This window comes from Alosa pseudoharengus, unplaced genomic scaffold (assembly GCF_046254945.1).
Source record: "Alosa pseudoharengus isolate Yale_2024_CS ecotype anadromous, Long Island Sound unplaced genomic scaffold, YU_APseudo_1.1 YU_APseudo_1.1_scf_14, whole genome shotgun sequence".
NCBI classification, from domain to species: domain Eukaryota; kingdom Metazoa; phylum Chordata; class Actinopteri; order Clupeiformes; family Clupeidae; genus Alosa; species Alosa pseudoharengus.
In genome coordinates, this window is record NW_027468609.1 from 5306389 (window position 1) to 5327641 (window position 21253).

Sequence of the window (21253 nt, forward strand, 5' to 3'; positions counted from 1 at the left end):
AGATGCATTTGAACCTTATCATTTTACTAATAACTGTTCTGTTTGGTTGTGTCCTCGGGCATAATAGTGACACATTATAGAGGGCTGCTGTGATTATACTGGAGCATGTTGACATCTTTTGCTAGCACACATCAATAACACACATCTTATGATGCCACTCCATCTTGTTAGCCAGTTTATGTGGGATACTTTTAGTAGTCACATTCAAACAGTGCCTGAATATTGGGATGAATAAATATTGGGATGTTTCACGACTCAGGAGCTGATTGAGGTCATGTATGATTCAGTTATGATTCATTAATGATGATTTAGTGCATTCAAAGTTATATTTTGTTTTAAATAGAATCAACATAATCAACGCTGAGGCATCTGATTTGAAGTGTTAGTCGTAACCCCTCTAGCCATATGACAAGACAAAGCTCTGAGGCCACTGGCTTACAGCTGCCGGAGAAGAGGTGACATTGTTAGCTCGATCATTACATTGTCTTTAAGTTCGGCCAAGTACTGTGAAGTCATGGATTACATCTGTCATTATTCATGTTTTTTAAGGTACTTCAGACCAAAGCATCTGCTAAAATTATTTAACAATTACAAGAATGTCTACCCAGTCAGTGTTCTCCACAGTAATACTTTTAAGAAACCACTCTCCACACCAATGTATTTAGCACATATTGTATGTCTAAACTACATTTAAGATACTTATATAGCCTATATACTTATAATTATGAGTGTTTGCACTCAGTGGCACCTCTGACCTTGGCATTGGTTGTGTAGTACCCTTCCAGTCAAGCACCAGGGGAACCAATTATAACATGCTAATGAGATTCATAAATTTCATGAAAGGATAACCAGAAGGAAATATATTTTTGTGGACTTCAGCTGAACACACAAAACTACTTGACGCAGGACAGCAGCTCTAACGGAGGGGTGGACGCTCTGCCCAGCGAGAGGGTGCAGGTGGTGGCAGAGTTCATTTACAGAGGGGAAGAGGATTTCCATGCAAGCCGTCCACTGTACACAGCACCTATTGGCCCCTGAGGAATCAGTAATATGTAAATTGGATTACATTTCATAAGCTACAGTACACATAACTCAGGCACATGAACAGTTGCAAAAACATTTGGCTCGCCTTGGCGAAAAGCAAATATTTTAGTGGCATAATTTTTCTTCTGGAGCACAGTTTGCACTTGGCTGAGGCGAGCCCTGCCCAGAGAATGGTAGCCATTAACAAAGCATATGGGGATGAATCCCAAAGGTGCTCTGTTAGCTATACTGCCTATGGTCTTCATATCATGCTATTTGATTTGTACTAGCGCACTCATCGTGGGTTAGTATAGTGCTAGGTTTCACCCGCCATTCAACTGGAATCCAAGGTCAGTAAACAATTTTATGTATGAGACACAGACTTGACTCTCTAAACACACGTCAGAGTAAAATGGGCAGGATTGGGGCATGTTAAGGTTTGATTTCATGCAGTCTGGGTTGCTCTTGATATCTGACATTGGATGGGGAATGAAATTCAGACGTGTTGGCTAGAAACGGTTCTGTTGCCACATACCTGGCGTCAGTGTATCGGTATTTTCTTAAAATGAGGATTTGATATGTGAGAAACCTATTTAAAATGCAGTTGCTGACAGTTGATGGTCTTTCTGAAGCACGTAGGCACACACATGCACACATATACACACACACACCACACCTGCCTGTTTCACATTCTTTGTGTTTGGACATCTTCAATGTTGTTGACTAGGAGTAGGGATAGGATCCAAAGTTTACATGTATGTTGAATGAAGCTATGTAAACACATGCTATACACAGGCACAACAGCCAGTCAGCAAGGCCATAATGAACAGTACAGACTATCAAAGAATGCAGCCAGTACAAATTACAATGCAAAGGGAAAAAGGAATTAAAAATGATTTTAGCTCATTATACAAATCATGGACTTTTATCAAAACATAAATCAAATAAGTTTGTATTTGGATAAATGTGGTGTAGTCCAAAACAGATTTAGAAATCCACTTCCTTTAAAGAACAGAGGACTAAATTGAACAAACGTGCAGGGGGAAAAAAACAAACTTTGAATGTGGTCCTTGATTGTTGTTTCAATATCGTCGAACACACTGAGCAGCAAGCAATCAGAACCCTGAGTGCACCTTACAGACAAAATAAATGTATGCCACTTCTCACAAAAACTATGAAACAAAAAAAATGAAAAGAAGGGGGAAAAGCCTGTTAAGATCACTAATCCACCAAAGAGTACAAATAACACAACAATACTTTTGACAAGGCCGTCTACAGTTACAACCACAAGCATTTAATGGCTGTGAATGGTAAAATGCCCACCATGACAGGGATATAGACAGCGACACAATTAAGCAACTAAAAACACATGTGCATGGAAAGTTCACAGACTGCAAAATATGCAAATGTCGACAAGAAATGCAAAAAATATGCTAATGCCACTTCAAATATATTGTGTGTTTCACATGAACCATCTATAGCATTTTGACGTGTGTGTGTGTGTGTGTGTGTGTGCAGGGGGGGTGGGTACGAGAAATTAATACACAGTTCAGTTGAGTTTCAATTCTAAATCTGTTTTAAAGTTATCCTGTACTGCCTTTCATGACAGACACTGTCATGAGGCTTCTCTGTGGAGGTCCCAGCTCAGGCACCCAAGAACAGGCCCGGGGCATCTGTGGCCGCGAACAACTCCCCGGATGACAAGGGATGACCCTGGAAAGAAAAAGGCGGACTGGACTGGATGACAAGGGGAACTCATTCATCTTAGGTCGGGGCAAGTCCGTTTGGAGGATGAATAGGATAGGCAAACATGCAGGGATGGTTCACTGCAGGAGCCAGGCGCTAAGCAGGCAGGGCAGACGGCGCAGGCAGGGCGAAAGCTAGGACAGCTTGAAATGAAAGGAAACATGTGAGTGCAGGCAGCTGTCTCGGCAAGGGGAGGCGGGCGACGATGGCAGAATATCTAAGCCAGAGCTTGTGGATGCCAGTGGAGTATCAGCATTCGTTGGTCTGCTGAATGTTAACGCTTCCACTGTCACTGGCATTCAAACTCAATTCTCTCCCCAGCTAAAGGGAGCAGTACGTACAAGCCTCAATTTAAGTTCAAACCAAGGACTATTACATTGCAATTTAATTACTATTTTACCCTATTTTATTTCGGCATATTTTAGGCACTATATACTTGTGTACTTAATACACAAAGGAAGGGCTTGGTCCCAAATGTTACATGTGGTGGTTAATTTATTCATTTTGGGAGCAGTATGCAGGAAAACATTAAGAGACCACTGCACATCTGATGTCATCCTACGATTGCTGAGTGACTCAAATGAGTTGACGCTCATATTCAAAACTAAGAGACCACTGCAAAAGAGAATATGACCGTCAACTCTTTGAATGTCACTCAGCAACCATAGGATGACATCAGAAAATTTGCAGTGGTCTCTTAATTTTTTCCAGAGCTTGTAAAGTATGATTTCTATGTGATATGACACATCATTGAAAGTTAGGGATTTAATACTTGTTTTATATAAACTATGTTATAATTACATGATCATTGTTTCTGGTAGAGTCACGCAGAGCATTGGTTGGGTGGAAACATTGATAAAACAGGTCTGACACAAGACAGGTTACGGCCTGCACTGGTTACTTTGAACACCCCTGCTATTAACAGCTAAACATCTTTATATGGTACATGAGCATGAAAGCACACTCTGCACCGGGAGGTTAAGTAATCCCACCTTTCCCTAACATGGCAGAACACAGCTTGAACACATGGTATAAACCCTTTCAACAATAAAAACAAAAACAATGCTTAAACATTCTATTTGGTTCCCAATCTACTTCCTCTGCAATAAGATAACATATGGAATGTTAAAACGGAAGCCTTGTGGGGCCAACTATGATGCTGATAATGGAACTAGAAAGGGTCTATAATATCTAAATACTCCTCCACCAAACGCCCTCTCCCCCCCCCCCCCCCTCACCTTTTCTCCTCTCTTCTCTCATGTAAAGTGTCAGTAATGAAGCAAGGACATGTGCTGTAATATAAATACTGAATGTTGTTTATGGACTGATTCTAATTAAGTATGATGTCATGTGGTTACTGTTTTTTTTTTGCTCTCGATTTCCCAGATCAGTTCCAGCCATTAGCAACATGGATCAGAGAGGGGACTAAAGGCAGGATCAGACAGGGGAGTAGAGGCAGCCATGGGTAGCCACCCCTGGGCTGCTTTCACAACCCGATCAATCACTGTCTAACACCGACCACATGCTATGTAATGCCACTCTTTGTTTTTCAGCTCTCTGTGTGTGTGTGTGTGTGTATGTGTGTATGTATGCCTCTATGTGTTTTCCTGTGTGCATATGTGTGAATGTGTGTGTCCATGGCCACAGAGAGAGGCGTGTAAGCTCAGAAATATGACAGTCATCTACCATGGAATTAAAAAATGCACTACATTGTGTCTGGATTTATCACAGTAATCTACACTTCCTCCTCTTTCAAGTGATGGGAGAATTTATGCTTTGTTTATCTGCATTAGTGAGTGTTCCATAAACTACCTTTCATGTACAATTACTCTAAAATGGATTCAAGACACTACAATGTTCTTTTTCCAAGTAAGCAGCGATCTCTAACCTTTGTGATTGCAATACAACAGCTGCTTTTTCCATGCTATGACGTTGCAACCTTCACTCGCAACTTTACTGATACAGCATTAATTAAAATGTAAACAAGATATTTTGCCTCATATTGCCAAATAAAATCAGGAAAACACAACATGTTGAGATGTTTACAAAATGGTTTTCAGGGCTTATGTCGAAAGCAGTATTAGAGAAGTTGTTAACAAGTCTTTCTAATTCTAACCATTAATAGTAGAAGCACTTACATGTAATATTCTTATAAGCCATGTGCAATGTAATGCACTCAATAAACATCAAGTAAAAACTATACACCAGGGGCTGTATGCAGAGCGCTGTTCAAATACCAGCATGGATATCTGTTGTGATAATGTGGCCATGTGTTCATGTAAACTGAAACATACATCAAGGCCTTCTCAGCTTCTAAAACTCTTTGCCCTTTAGAATATGTGGCTTTGTTGACCAAACCGCAGTGGCAGCTGGGAGGATTTCACATTGCAGCCATGGAAGCTTCTGAGTGAGGACTTGGCAAAAGTCTGAACAGCCCCAGAGGACCAAGGACAGTGACCCTGGTTTGTTTCTGGAGGTCAAACGCAAAAGGAGAAGTTGGGATGGCGCCCACCGGCTTCAAAGAAGGGAGGTGTGTTCTGAACATCAGCAGTCAATAAGTCAATATGTATATGATTCTGTAGCATGAGAAAACAAAAGCTTTGTTTTCTTCTTTTTTTTTTTAAACAAGGTGCTTTTTGATTACTCAGGCATCATTGCTATATATAGTCAGATTTGTTCTCGCATGCATTAAGGACTGAGTCAGTTTGACCCAGACAGGTCTTGGACCAACTCAAGGATCTCCAGAGGTTTCCAGTTTCTTCGCAGCAGGTGTGTCAAACATTTGCCTTGGCTTTGACCAAGATGAGGCATGTGTTTATCAATTCACTGAGAGAGTGAGTGAGAAAGAGAGAGACAGAGAGAGAGAGAGAGAGAGAGAGAGAGGAAGGGAGGGAGAGAGAGGGAGAGACGGAGAAAGAAAAAAGAGCCTGCCAACAAGTCTCTCACCAGACACTGCCAGCATCCAAGAGAAGGGAGGGCTGGAAACACTCTCACTGAGTTTTCATCTGAATGCAATGTGCTTTACCATCCATCCGTGAAATACTTCTCGACAACATGACTCGATGGCTAAGTCTGACCATTTTGTGTACATGTATGATTTTGGTAGACACTTGTTACGTGCAATATGCATAAGCAAATCACATGTAATTGAGCTGAAGAAGAAAATTATTTAATTTGGGCCTGCATAACATGAAAATGCATTTTCTAGAGACAGAGGTTGAAGTTAGGTCTTGTGTTCTAACCCCAACACCATGTCCTTATGGCATGCAACACAAGTGTTAGTGACAAAATCAGTTTGTTGTCAAACTGGATGTAAGCGAAGCAGTGCTGTGCAGCGCAATGCGGTGCGACAGTTTGAGCAGAACTTTTGTCAGACACCAATTTCTTTCTGTTGCTTCCGCTGTTCTGCTATATTTAGCAAGAAACATGACACAATAGAACAGCATATTTAACAGATTCAGTGTGTGGACAGAGAGAATTCAATGCTTTGTGATGCTCGCATGCATTTAAGATAAGCTGTAAAGAATCTGGAGACAGTGTATATAGTATTTTGGCTTGGATTTTTACATCCTTACTTCCACTACCTGGTTGTATATTGGAATGTTAGTGCCCTCCAAGGTTTTTCTATGTAGCTCATTCCTCACCATAGTGATGCAATGGGCGTTTCATCTCTGGCAAACACCTGTTTCATCTTTTCCTATGAAATGGATTGTTTATTTAAAGTAACACGAAGGCACACAGCACTGATCTATTGGTGTCACTAGTGTTTATAAGATATTGCTCCACGAGCATGAAGCCGGGTGGGGGAAACATGATCCAAATGAAGAGATCCCTCAAACTCATAAAGCACTCAGATGATCTAAGAGGCCTCTCTTGAAGGAGAATTTATGTGATAAATGCTGCCATACGCCCCTTCTCCACTTTGTTCTTCTCGAGCGAACCAACCACTTTGTTCTTCTTGTGCGCGTGTTCAAGCAGTGGTCCACCCCTTGAACACGCACACAAAGACACTTGATATCACACATTTAAGCAAATGCAGCGCAAGGGCAGATGAAGCATGGCAAACGTTGTCTCCCAATAAATTTGGTGTTTATTGTGTCAGTAAACCACATTAATAGCATTGCAGCCGTAGTCCTGTTTTAAAACCGGTGAATGTGTTTGATTAGAGAAAGAAACTCCAATTCAAATGGACCTCAGACAACTCCTCTTGGCTCTGAGTCCTGCCTTAATTACTCCCAAGGAATGATCATTATTTGCTGGCTTGATGTAGGTCCAAGTCAGGTCCAATAAAACAACACACATTTTTAACTCTTCATTACCGGGCCTGATTCAGACTGACGGTTTGTGAGTGAGGGTTCTCAGTAACTGTGCTCATATAAAGAACAAACATGACTGCCTGATATTGGAGACTTCCCCCACTTATTCCTATTGGATCTTTCAAAAGAAAAGTTGTCAAGCTAACTGCTTACTGTTCTCCACATGTCAACATTAACATACAATACATATTTCCATGGAGCAGTCAGATGATAGTTAAAGGACTATTATTGATGACGCTTATGTCCCTACATCTGTCTGCATGTCATTGTCACACACCTACTCCGGCTATGGATTTTATCACCTGTTGGATGTTTATGTGCAGGTTAAGTGTACTGCCACCAGGAATTGAAAGGAATGGCGTCACAAAATGCAAACCAATCTCAGGGACACAATAGTATTTTGTCCTCGGCTAGTTTTCTGTGATTCATGAGATGAAACTGAAGGTATCTTGAGCAGGAAAGTAGTGAGGAGTTTCCATATTTTTGTCTGGTGACCTCTGAACCTGAGGTGAACTTGATTTTCCCTCCATGATTAATGGCTATTTCAGTACCATGGACAGCTCTGCGATGTCATGCCACATGTGACCGATTAAATACATCAGCTTCTGACATATTGGCTGCAGGGGCCTAAAAACTAATCTGTACTAAACTAATCTAAGTGCTTTGTTATAAATGAAGACAAAAGACAAATGGAGGACTCCGTACAGCTCAGCCTTAATGATCTACAATGGCCTGCCATATAGCTGATTGCTTTCATTCAATCAGCAAGCAGTATTGAATAGTTTATTAGCTGCATTGTGCAACCTAACTAGACTGAGGGGTTTAGTCTTGGCTCACTTGGTAATGTTCATGCTTGGCATTAAGTTTGGTTTAACTGGCATTAGTTCATGTGTTATTGAACATGAACAAAGCATTGCATTGAACTATTAATAAAACGCCAAAAGCAAAACGCAGCCCGGTGAGAGAGAATAGGAGAGAGACAAGAGAGGAGAGCATTGGCACACCAGTGTCGCTGAAGCACTTGGCCAGCTTCCCTCGCGGTCCGTGCACGGGATCACGCGGTATCACGCGACTTTAATTTGTATTTTTCCAGTGACGCTGCAACGACGCTGCAACAACCCAAACAACCGGCAGATGTCTCAAGTGAGCAGGGTGTCTCGTAAAAAGAAATGGAGCCTGGAAAACCCTACACAGACTTCACTACAGACTTTAGCAGAAATAATTTAATAGCCAGAAATATGCCTGCCCTTCCCTAATAAAGAAATATTTGGTTAACTGCGAGTGAATCCCGTTTGCAGCTGTAGAAGAAACGCAGGACAACGAGTGCAACGATGATAGACAGACATCATTTGGACAAAATATAGAGCATATTAACCTCCGTTGCTCAGCCAAATGCCTTCCTGTTACGTTCTGTTATCACGGAGTTACAGGCGATAAACGATTTTTAATGGTCACAAGTTTACTTCATTAGCGTTTATTTTTTTGATTATTAAAGAGTGTTTTTGTGATAAAAACTAGTGTCCTTCATATATTAATAATAATAAAAAAAAAACTTGAAAAAAAAAAAAAAGAGTGTTTTTCATTTAAAGGCTTGACTTCGTGCTTATTCAGTAGAGCTTTTAGTGCTCTCCCCAATCCCAGACGTTCACATTGCATGTTTGTTTGTAATGGATGCAACCGCGAGAGTTGTATGGACTGGACTATGTTTTTTTTGTTTTTTTTTTAAACGGCGACGAAATTGTAAATTTCCAGAGCGTGTTACTCCACACTCGGCAATCGACTCCTACGGACTTTCCCCTAAAGACGCCAGCTGCAGCAGCAACATTTCCGGAAAGGTCCTGGCTTGATGAAATTCATTCTGGACTCTCTATCCGACCACATAAAGACCTCGGGATACTTCGGTTTGGCTTTAGGGACCCTCTACTCACTACCACGTAAGTGTAATGTTGTTTGGAACTGTAGAAGAGGTATAAAAATAGCGTTTTGTAGCGGCGAAATGACATGCCCGGGTCACTTCCAGGCTAACGAGTTTTGACTAAAAACGGTAAAATCGAACTTTCTCAAAACACATGACATGATTTTGATGTCAACTCAACGTATGTACTCCCAATCATCCGTAAATTGATCCAAAGTGCATTTTACTCCGGATAATTCCTTTAAAGCAAAAATAAGACATATTTATTATGGTACCTAATTGACCAGTAATAGAGAGCTACAGCAGACCCTTTCGCCTCTCTGTTCCTCAAATGGATGCTACAATGGAGTCAGAAGTACCAACTAGAGCATCACATTTCACTGTCTTCATAAAATGTCTTTGGGTCCCCTCAACATCTTCTATTGAGTCTATATTATTAGAGATGCACCGATTGCAATTTTCTGGCCACATGTTAATGACATCATGACTGACGATTCACATATTACATTACTCCATTCATCATCAGGAAGATATAAGAGTTCCGTTCAGTCAAATTTTGTTCAATAAACTAGGAAATCTGTTGTTTACATAGTTTGTTTAAAATTGCCCTTCAATTGCAAACATATTCTTTTTATAAATTGTAATCAGAGATTTGCGTATTCAGTGACATATGGTTCAAATGACACTACACCTGCGCAATGTGTTCTTTAATCAAAGTCTTTTAAACACAGCAGACAATTTTAGTATTTATTCCGGACACTGCTAGGCTCTTGTGTACAGATGGATGTATCTGAACTGAGGGTGTGCTGTTTGTTTCATCATCTGCATGTGTGTGTAAGTGTATGTGCGTGACCATCTGTGTGTGCATGAGTGTGTACTTACAGGTCCCTGTGAATGAATATGCCTTTAGGTGAGTCTACCAACACTTCCCATCTTTCAGGGTATTGTGTATTTGTGCATGTGTCTGTGTGTGCATGTGTGTGTATGTGTGTGGCCATATGCTGTCTAGGCACCGGTGCATCTGCGTGTGTTTGCATGCACATGTATGCAGAGTGTGTGTTAGTGTGTGTGTGCATGTGTGTGAGCTGGCTTACGGGCTCTTTCAGTCTGGGGTCTGGGAGCTCTCTTCTCCTCAGGGCCACATTGCGTCATCACCAAACGCCATTGTGGCCATCTGGCCTTGACATGATATTTCCTTTTTATCACCTGCTCATTGTGGGGGAAAAACAAGTCTGGTTCCTCTCAAACAGACACATGCACTGCCCACTCGCCTAATTGCTTACTGCGTGGAAGAAAATTGTTTTTTTTTCCCTCCAAAGTGAAGAAGGCAGAGGTTTCGAGGTGTAAAATGAAAGAGAGTTTCAACACCTTCTTTCTCCCTATCATCCCCTTTCAGACTATACACAAAGCTGCAGTCTCTGGCTCTTTTGAAGTGAACATGTAATCTCACTGCATGAATTCGTAGGGAAACATTTCAGTGGGGAATCTATTGGTTCCAATAGATGAAATAGGGGAATCCAATAATGCTGACTGGGTGGCTTCAAATGAAAAGTAAGCGGACCGTCATCCTAAATCCTGCCAAATAAATTACAAAATTCTATCATACTGCCTGACAACACAGATGGTTTGCATTTATAAGAGAGAAAGGGTGTGAAGGATTATGCCACTATCCAAGTCTGACACTAGCATAAAATATTGGTAATAACCAACATTTGAAATACATTGTGACATGAAATTACTTCACTGGGAAAAGTAATTATTATTTATTAGTGGTTATTATTTGCTTGTGATACATCATTATTGGAAAGTGCCTCCAAAATGGGAAAAGAGGCTAAATTAACATTTTCTCTTACATGTGCACTGCAGTGTAATGGCAAAAGGTTCTTTATCTCTTTCCCATTAATAAAATAAATTGTGGTGGCAGATGCCCTTTTTTGTTTGTTTATTTGTTCGTGCATAAGTACTAGGAAGTATCTCTGCAATTAGACATTCACTTGTGGGCTTTCTCCCACAATGGCAGGAACATTTTGCTGATTATTCTCTCAGGTCCATATATGCCTTAATGTGAAACATTTAACCATAGCTAAAAAGGGCCACGGATATTTGTGTAATTCCCATTAAACTGACTGTCTTGCTCCGAGATACTTCAATGGTAAAAGTACCCAGAGTGTACACATTTTAAAAGCCTCTTTCAGCAAATATAAAACACATGCGTTCCACATATGTAAGCAATGAACATTTTCTGGCCCCTTGTCCCCAATTTTAGCCGTCACACAACACAAGCATAGATAATAACAATGATGACTGCCCAAAACACATTTATTGCATTTAATTGTTTAGCTGGGCATTCTTTAGTCAAGGTTAAATGTAAAAAAACAAGTCACTGTGTCAGATCACACCAACTGTGCTCTAAGTAAAGTCATGTGTAAACATTTATCGTAATACCAGTAATATGTAATTAGAGATTTGGTTTCTTTGACCCAGCAGCCACAAGGTATCATAAAATGGAGCACTACGTTTTAATGTAAACAACGGGGGAAAGATATGCTGCCACCTTGAACGTGTTTCGTCTCAGAAGTGTCGTCGGATTTCATTTTTTGGCCGCCTCAGACACCCTGTTAAGTTTTTGATGGATTGTTGCGCTATTATTTACTTGCCTACATGAGGAGAGAACAAACCCAGAGTTCCCCAGAATCCACGATGTAGCGCTAGATTGTCTGAAAGCAACCACAAAAGCCCAGGAGATTTCCACAAACAGTTTTGCATATTTAACTCCAAGAAAAGACAAAGACTCTGGTCTAGACGGATAAAACAAAGAACTGCTGACCAACATGTCAGTCATGTCTTTTTCCTAATCAGTGGCATGTTTGCTGTGTGGTCTTTGGAGCGGAGCCGTATTTGCAGTGGCATCTGTTGTAGTACCCCCCAAAAAAGAGTGACTGCTATTTATCTTAACTGTTGAGTTGTTAAGCTGTTCGATTTGATCAGTCCCCAACACACTTGAACAGATAAACACACATCTGGGTCTGAGGCATTGCTGACACTGCATTCACTATGGCAAGTAGTGAATGCATAATGTGCACTGTGGGTTGTTACGGTTGGTGGGGTCAGAGAAGATATTTTGATGAGCAGACGAGGCTGAGAAAAGGGTTCGAGGCGTATTTCATCAAGTCCTGCTTAAAGACGGCATTGCGACTCGGGTTTGTTTTGAGAGAAAATAAGAGAATGAGACAGAGGAAAGGGCTTCTAAGCCTCCTTGGGTCTCTCTCGTTGCGTTCAATTTCCTTATCTCTTCGGGTCTCTGGTTTCTTTCCAATATCCTCGTTCCACTTTCCCTGCTCCCCTCCACCCCCATCACACACACACACACACACACACACACACACACACACACACACACATGCAGACACACGCACACACACAACCCCCCTTCATCAGTCTGGGCACCCTGCACTCAAAAGCTAGCACGCTTTTTCACTGTCTCTCCTGGGGTAACATATTCCATATGTCTTCATAGGTCTGTACCTTTTTTGCATTAGATTGATCAACTCATTGGACTTGGTTGGTTCCAGCTCTCCGAGACCCCAACCAAACACCACCCCACCCCCCTATTCCCCTTTGCCTCCTCTCTGATTCACGTGAACACAGACAATTTGGCCTAATCACCTTCTGCATGTGTCTTTCATAACAACGATCTGCGTGGTCTCCGTGAAAAGCAAGCTTTCAAAGGGGCGCTCCTTCCACGGATGGACGGCAGAGTCATTCCAGCATATGAAATACCTACAAAGCTATTGTTGCTTACCATACATCCCTCAGGCCTTTTTTGTTTTGCACTAAACTCTGTAAGCCCCAGAAACCATTTAAGTGATCTGTGTACAAAGCTTGGATCACAATCAATAGGCTAAATTACCACTGAATTAGAAGTTTTTGCTCTCACATGAGTCAGGTCTCTGTACATAAAAGCTTCCTTAGGATCTTTTCATAGTGAAGTTAAAGCAACTGTTAATAGACTTGTTACCAGTTTGTCTTTGACACTGCTTTCTTTGCACCGACCAAAGACAGTATATTTTCTGCACTGTTAAAACACTTCCTCTCTTTTCCGAAACTTCTTTTAACAACCTCATTTTGCAGCCGGCACTCGAGACTCCTCTTCCCCCCTCCTCCTCCTCGAGCAATGTGGATCTGCTAGCTCCTCGGCTCTGTCTTTTCTCACCTCCACTCATTTAGGCCTTGATAAGAGCCCTCCAGCTGCGGCTCTGCGGGGCTACGACGCTTCCTCACGCAAGCGTCTGCCTGGTCCTGTTTCATTTACTCAGCCTCGTGCTGGCCCTATGGCATCACTTGTGCTCTCTAACTTCTCTCTCTCTCTCTCTCTCTCTCTCTCTCTCCTTTTATACAGGAAAGGCACTTTTAAACCATACAGTATGTACACAATAGAAATTAAGTTTACCTTGGCCAAGGCGCTTTAAAAGCCAATGTCCTCAACCCCAGCTTCAAACAAGCCAAATAACCGTGGAGGGTCTGACATCAAAAGAGAGAGAAGCAACGAATCGGGGGTGGGGGGTTGGGGAAGGGAAGGGCAGGCAAGAGGCCTCGGCAAACCTGAGACTCTGTTTGGTGCCATTTATCCTTTCCTCTTCAAAAGGCACTCATATGTCCCCACCATGCAGCCTCTCGTGTGTTAAAAGAGCACAATCAGCTCCCAACCAAGTTTCTCAGTATCTGTTTTATCAATGCCAGCACCCAAGTCAATGTACTTACAAATCGACTATGATGTGTACCTTCCCTTGAACAAAGAAAAACAATAAGACACTTCCGCAGATACTCCATCCAAAGCCCTGAGTTTGAAATATGTCCTCCCCAATTTTTCACCACTGTGACATGCAAATGGCTGCCAGCACACTCGCTGATGGATGATGGCTGTCCAGAACCCTCTAATGGCATCTCCTTGCCCTGGACACGAGTGGCTCATTGCCCCCAGGCTCGCCAAAAAAAAAAAAGACCCCCACATTTCCCGCAGTGCATATCCTCCGCGGACAAAGACTGGCATGTGGTTAATGGGGTTAGCTTCCACCGGTGTTCCGGGGGTGCCCTGGCCATAACCTGTGGGCCCTGCGCTGCCGATGGCAGCTGAGCAGGCTTGGCCTGTCAGAGCCCATTTGCTGCAGGGCCTGAGCACAGACGCGCAGCAGCTCCCCTCTCCCACAGTCTCTGGGAGAGCTGGAAGGCTACCTCCGGTGTCCTGCCAGAGGTGAGTTTATTTTTAATGTAGCCTCCACAAATTGTGCTGCTGAACTCTGTAGTTTGATCTGTAAAGTTTTAGCTATATTCTATTGATTCCATATAAATAGATACATAGTTGGTGGTGCATTTTTTACATAGTTTGAAGGTCAAAGGTGTTTAGGGAATTTTTACCTGTGAGGCGTGCAGCCTCTCTCCTCTGATTTTGCTCGGTTGTCAGTTATGCAGCCCACAGGCAGGTCTGAAATTAGCGGCGTAACCAGACCCCGCCAGAAAGGTAAGACTTGATTACACAGAGTACTCATTTCATATCCTATTTTGCCTGCTCGACGAGACACGGATATTCTTTTATGTTTCTAATGGCATTCCTTATGGGGCTCTACAACATGTGCTTTGAGAGGCAAAAAAATTGTGATAGATCGATACAATACAAAACCTCCCTTTTTGGTGGGCGCCAGCAAACCTAGTCTTACTCTTGCCTGAAAGACAAACTGTAAAGGTCTCAGCTGTAATATTCTAACACAATGACGTAGCACCTAAATACTTCATTAATAACCCCAGAGAAAATTAAGACGACTGCTTGGCAGAACCAAAGAGCGCAAAAGTAACATAAACATCTGAAGCAGTGGTCATAATAAGACGGAGAAAGATGAGGGGAAGTCCAGACCAAAAGTTATTCTCCAAATAAGCAGCAGGTCAGACTATTTTTCCATTTATCGAGACAAATGAATGAGTGGGGAAATCTCCGCTTTTGAAAGACCAAGGTAATGTACTGTAGGAGATTTCTGGCCGTGGTGCATCCCTGTGTTCATGCAAGCACAGTAAAAACTGCTCCCCTGACAGTTTTACTGCATTTTCTTGTCAAAAGCAGACATGCAAGCAGAGTGGAAAGGCCCTCGGCCTGTCTGTAAAGACTGAAGCTCTGAAAAAAACAGCCAAGGAGGAAATGGGAAAATAACCTGGAGAATGATCCAAACATTGTTAAAGATCCGCCCAATAGTTGGAGTGCTCGCCGTGCAGACCTCATACTACGAAGATGAGAAAAAGACAGGCATGCAAAGCCAGAGGGATCTAAAGGTTCGTTAACAAGTCAGCCATCTCCTGCAGATAGCACACGTGGCTCCAGATATCACAGCCAGCTCCAGGCATCCCACCCAGCTATAGCATCTGTGACTGGATCAAGCCAGAGTGTTTTTTTTTCTCTTGAGACTAATAACAAAATAACAAAATCACAGTCTCTGATACTGCTATATCTACCCACAAAACCTCCCCGTCCCCCCACCCGTAGTGCCCCCATTACCGAAGGAATCTGGGTCTGAAGGTTGGACCGAAACACAAGAAAGAATCGGGGTAGCTGGGGAGGGAAAGGTGGTGTCTGGCCAGTGTTGAACATAGCCTGGGTCACAGGTGGTGTATTTGCAGCTGTGAGTTTGGTTGTAAGCTGCAAATCTTCTAAACTGAGCCAATCGAAAATGTCATGGAGCTCGTAAGTGTAGATATTCCAAACAAGTTCCCAAACATCGGTTATCTTGAGCGCATGGAAACTTAATTTGTTTATCTCAATAATACAAACAGATAGTTTTATTTTCTGAAAGATGCAAGCGCGATGTGATTATAAAGTCATAATGTAATCTCGTAAAACATAGGCATGTCTAAGTCTTGTAATGGTAATCTGTTCTTGCAGTCTCAGAGGGGGAAAAATGGGGGATAAATGTATTACGGCACATTAATTCAGGAGTCTGTCACATTCCATTGTCTCAGCTTCAACTTAAATTAGATGGCTGGCATAGTAGGCTATCCAACACTTCCAACTATAATTGAGATCAAACACGGAAGGAAATTTTCATTTCGCCTTCAGAAATCACCCCCGACAGATTTGCTGATTCAAAGACTTTCTGACCTGCATGTATTGGCTATAGATCCCACTCCGAGAAACCTTACAAATTTACATGGCTCACTTATTTTTAGACTTTCATGCATGCTTTCATGTCATTACCGTGCGGTTGAAAAACGAATCCAGCAAGAAATCTTTCAGCTGCCCATCTGGGGGGAAAGTCAGCCACTCTACAGGTAGGAAAAGAGCCAGAGTGCCAACTAGGTGAACAGCCACAAAACCAAAAAAAGGTAAGTGACTGACGTTTTTGCACAAGAATAACAAAAATGTCAATAGTAGTCTGGGTGCACGCACACAAACACACACACACAGATAAACACACAGATACACACACAAACACACATTATCATGTAGCCACTCTGCGTCTTTTGATGTTCGCGTCCACATTTAATCCATTCCACTCACGTTATCAGGAGAATACAGTAGCCTAAAGTTTTATTTTGAACGCTTACTTTGGTCTCACTCATTGCATCCAAATAGCAATAGCAAACTCCAAGTTATGGTGGGGTAAGTTAAGCTATAAGCACATAGCCAATTAAACATGAAGAAAAAAGTGAACGTGACACTTTTTGAAACTATTTCAGCTTGTGTAGGCCTATCAGTGCTTTCTGAACATATTGAACACACTTTTAGAAATACCGTGATAATACCGAAAACCGTGATCATTTTGGTCACTATAACCGTGAGGTTAAATTTTCATACTGTTACATCCCTATATATATATATATATATATATATATAAAAACTTGCCGGGAACTTCCAACGGAATTCCCCGGGAATCACTGACAGAAATTTACTGAAGAAAAATAAACTGACTAATCCTATACGCTCCGCTAGCGCGGCTGTCATAATTAAGAGACCACTGCACATTTTTCTGATGTCACCCTACGGTTGCTGAATAAGTTGACGGTCATATTGAAATTTGCAGTGGTCTCTTAATTTTGAATATGACCGCCAAGTCATTTGAATGTCACTGTACAGTGGTCTCTTAATTTCTTCCAGAGCTGTATATGCATGAAGGGTTCAGGTGCAAAACCAATTAAGTCCATTTTTGATGAATTTACAGAAATATAAATATATTTATATTTGTTAAACTTTATATCAGTCAAACTGTGTTGATTTGATTAATTTTACTTAAAAACGTAAAAAACAACCAAATGGCAGTTTGACAGAAATGACCTGGAATTGACAATAAAAACAACATGTATTTTGCACATTTGTGAAGATGGACTTGAACTGAACTGTTTTTGCATCTGAACTCTTTCATATTCATTTCATATGCTTTCTCCTACATCTACTCCTCTTATTCATTTTTCTGAATGAAATGGATGTTCTTCACAAAAGAAAAAAAAATCACGGAAAAGCTGTTAGTAGTTATGAGAGCTTATTGTGCTTCGCTGTTTTGTAGGTCAACATGTCCTCCCTCCCCATTAATTGGTGTCTCGGTGTATCACGCGAGGACTGCAACAGATGTTTCGCATTATCCTGGGAGGATCCAGGAGAAAGACAGTGAAAGAGAGAGAGGCAGGACATCTCTGTTTGGAGCAGGTTCACCAGGGGCCTTCCTACACCAACTGAGGCCCTGCTCATCTACTCTTCTGTCAGCCAGGCCAGGCCAAGCTTGGCCAGGCCCAGCCACCCTCCCTGCGATGCTCCGCGCCCCACCCCGCCCCACCCCGCCCAGTCCACACACAAGGACGCGATTAAAACCACACTGCGGAGCATGAATGAAAATGAAAGACGCCGAACTCCACTTCCAGTCTGGGAGTGGCAACAGTTCCATGACACAGGATGAGAGGCCTGATGAGGATGATGATGAGTGATCTGACCCTTTTCCTCGCTATTTTCCAGTCTACCGGTGCCAGACAGGTGGAAGATTCACACGAAAAAAGCACTTACTATAAGGGCAATTCCAAGGAAAATGGACTTTTTGTCACATCCATAACGCCAGTGAAAAGCCTTGGCATTTGTATGATATGAATGATAACATTCATTTTTTGTGCATTTTTTCTCATTTACATTCTTCAGCCAAAAATAGCAAATGCTCAAATTCCATGTAATCATTCGCATCATACCATACCATCACATTTTATTGGCGTTATGGATGTTACAAAAAAAATAATTTTCCATGGAGCTCCTCTGTGCAAACACATGTGTTTTGCGTTGGCTTTTTAGTTATTTGTTTGTAGAAAATTATTTTCTCATTGTTTTTTTGTATATGTTTTATATGTTTGTAAAAAAACTTTTGTCACAGCAATATCCAAGCCTTTATCATTCCCAGTTTATGTCATTGCATGGATATATAAAAGACATGTGGTACTGGGTTATATTATTAGCTAATTTGTAGTCTTGGACAAAAACATCTCATTTAGGTCTTTTCCACAAACAGAGAACCGGCTTTGTTCCCGTTCGGGAACTAACATTTGAGCGTTGCGACCAAACAAAAAACGGTTCGGAACATGGCACTTTGGTTCGGAGCTTGAACCAGAAAATAGTTGTTTTTTCCTGCGAACCGCAGTGGGGGTGTCACTTTACCGTTCAGAGGAGAGAAGGCTTTAACCCTTAAAGGTGTAGGTTTTTGAACATTCTAAGTTCCGCAACAATTGAAGGTTCTAAAATTCTATGTTGAATTCAATGAACCCAGATATTCTTTAGAACGTTCATTTCTCAACATTCCCATCACACCGGTGTGACGGTACTCCTTTAAGGTTTAAACCATGCGTTTTCCCTCCTTATCAACTGTTGCCATGAGTAAACAAAACTAGTCAAATAGCACTAGCAACTAGACACAGCTCATTTCTGCCGTTTTTACGGGACAACTGTCATATCATTCTCCCGTTCATGCATCTCATTAACTTTTGTTTTGCATGCAACACCCATTGTTGATGACGCACCCTTGGTTGAGTTCAAAACGGGTGGACATGCGGGCTGGTTCATTAGATAGCACCACGGTTCAAAGGATTCTGAACGGAACCGGTTCAAGAATGGGTTAGCTGTCGGTGGAAAAACGGCTATTAAAACATAAGTGTCATTTTAAACACATAGTTACAAGCTAGCACACTACAGTACATGTGTTGAAGGAAGTGAAAAACAAACAGTCCTTAACCCCACAGCTTTTCTCTCCCTTGGTTACGGGTTGCTAAAATAACAATGCACAAACAGCTAACAACGTGCTAATGAACACTTGGGCACAAAGCTCTGGCAATGGAGGGCTTTCAAAGCTGGCACCATGTGCGTTTGCAGCACCTGTTTTCTTTATTTGTTTTCTTTTTTTTTACAATCATAGATCCCTAGACACAGAGAGCAAACAAACACAATTACATAAGGGCACCCACCCACTCTCCCCTAAGTAAAATGAAGTCAACCAAACCCCCATACTCATGTCTGTTCCCCTTGTCAAAGCCCACCCAGGACTGCACTCTATATTCTACCCATAAGTCTGTTTGTTCCAGTGCCCAGAACGCTTTGGGGAAGAGGGGAGGTTGCATTCAATCAAGTCCTCTCTCTGCTTAACAGCATTAAATCAAACACTTCTCATATAAGGCAAACCAAGGCTTTTCCAGGCTTATAGACATTTTTTTCCAACTGATTCTTGCTCGGCTCCACTTTTCGACAGTTAGCATGACCCCCGCGTGAGAAGTCTTGACACACAGACCACTATAACCACCACTTCAAGGCAATTACAGCCCACAAACACGGGTCGCCTTTCTCTTTTAAGACCCTGTTCGGCTTCCCTCATCTCATAACTCTGTTCTATTCTGCAAAAGCAAAGCAAAGCAAAGCAAAGCAAAGCAAAGCAAAGCAAACCGGCTTGAGTCAGGATATGGCCGAGACTGTGGTGTGTGTAGATTCAGAATACCAATGAACTCATCTGGTCTTGTTTCCCTATGGTCTTTAGGGAATGCTCATTTGCTAATGTTAGAAGGCAAATAAATTGAATTGAGGATGAAGTGAGCACATTAATGGAGTGTGTATGTGTGTGTATGGTTGTATGTGTGTATGGCATAAACATGTGTGAGAGTGTGGACTTAGAACAGATTACAATGTCGAACACGTGTTCGACTCAGGGTTTGACAAATTTGCAACTTTTCTGTGTATTGGAATGGCCGTTGCGGCCAGGAATGAGAGGAATGGCCTCCCACATGGCTGGATCTACCCTTTTCACCACAAATTAGCAGCATGACTAACAGAAGAGAGACGGAGAGAGAGAAAAAAGCGAAACAGAGAGCAGGACGTCTCCACAGAGAGTGCTGAAATCATTTTCACACAAGGAGTAAAAAAAAAAAACACTCTTCTTTACCTCCACCCCACCACCACCACCACCACCCACCCAAAGAATGAACTGTGAAAACAAGCCAGGAGTTTCATGTGTGAGCTGGAAGGTGTTCTTTACACAAAGGGCTCACACAATAGACAAGATAGTGTGGTGTTGGAAGTGCATTGTGAGATTATACATTGACGATTTTAGAAAACCACCATCTTGGGTCATTAAACATGAGAAGGGCCCTGATACAATCTGACATTAAGTTCCAGTCAATTTGAAACATGTGCTGTTTTCTATAAACCTCACATTGGAAACTGGGAAGCTGAGTGCTTGAACATCACATTCTCTAGCACTCTTCCAGTCTGGGAAATGTTGCTGTTTCAAGCCCAGCCAGCATGAACAACATATTGTGTAAAACACAATGGCAAAGCGGCTTTCTTCATACCTCTGCCCCACGCATGTGTTATTTTATATTGGTATTTATACAGAGGGGGTTGTGGTGGTGGTGGGGGTATCCCATCGAGTTACAATCACAACTGAGAGACGCAGCGAGCCAGCGAAAAACCACACAGCCCTGGAATCCTCAGTATGTTACTTTCACTCCAGCAACCTCAAGAATGACACTGACTGTGGAACAGGAGCCCAAAAACAACTAACAGACGACAAGAGAAAAGACACAACTGTTATGATAGGGGACGAAAGACATTGAGAGAGAAGATAAAATGAGAAAGAGAGAAGGATGCAGACAGAGACAGAGAGCATCTGAGAGACAGAAAGACAGCAAGCAAAATGAGATGAAATGTGACCATCCCACGTCAGACACAGGTAATTTTAGACTGGGTTAGTCTAAAGGC